The following is a 996-nucleotide window of genomic DNA, read 5'->3' as shown; positions in this document are numbered from 1 at the left end:
CGGGCATGGGAACTCAGCCCTGGGCCGTCGAGGAAGGGGCGGACCACGCACCGCGCGCACTGCGCTTATTTTGGAGCGAAGTCGCCCGGAGAGGGACCTGTGAGGACTTCCCTTTCGGGGGAAATGGCCGGGGATCTGGAAGGGCGGGCGACCAGAGGGTCTGGAAGGAACCCTGCAGACCCTCTTACCACCCACCGCCCGCGGGAAGCCGCCTCGCCCACCTCCTCCTCCCGTAGGCGAGGTCCAGGAACATCAACATGGCAGAGCGGCCGTCGGACCTCAGTGGTGCCTCTTTTCTTTTCCGGGTTTGGGGCTCACGGAGAGGTGGGGAGGGGCTGGGAGGCTTCCTCTTCTCGCCGGCGGCGCCCCCTCCTGGAAACTCAGGGATACAAGCGCCTTGACGCCTCGACGGCGCGCCCGGTGCGGGGACACAGGCGCTGAGTTCACGCGGGGCCCCACCCCACCCCACCCCAAACCCGACCAGGACCCGCACGATCGCGTTAGCGAAGGCTCAGGCGCTCTTGCTTTTGTTTTTCTTTATTTCTTTATTTCACATACACATTAGCCATTCAATGGAGAAGCCGGAGAGAGTCAGGCAAAGATGGTATAACAGAAGCGCAGTGACGGGGGCGGGGCGGGGCGGGGCGGAGAGGGGACAGACGGGCTGGCTGCCTACTTGCATTCCGCTAGGACACTGAAAACCCAGAAAACAAAACAGACAGTAAACTACCCTTGTTTCTTATGTATCTCAGTGCAGAGACGGGGGTGGAGGGCAGAGAGGGGGAGACCAGGCTGAAGGGGGAGGAGAGGGGGACAGGGGACGCTAAGGGGAAGCACACCAAATCCATTAGTACTATATATAGAGATACTCGTATATACTGCGTTTCTTAGCCTAAGAAGAAACTTGTTTGACGGGACGGGCGGCCTTTGCGGTCCGCAATGCTGGTGCTGGTCGGGCGCACGGATCTCCCGGGAGGGGCCGAAGCGGGGCTGGCC

The sequence above is a fragment of the Myotis davidii genome, unplaced genomic scaffold, assembly GCF_000327345.1.
Source record: "Myotis davidii unplaced genomic scaffold, ASM32734v1 scaffold543, whole genome shotgun sequence".
NCBI classification, from domain to species: Eukaryota; Metazoa; Chordata; class Mammalia; order Chiroptera; family Vespertilionidae; genus Myotis; species Myotis davidii.
This window is presented reverse-complemented; position numbering follows the sequence as displayed.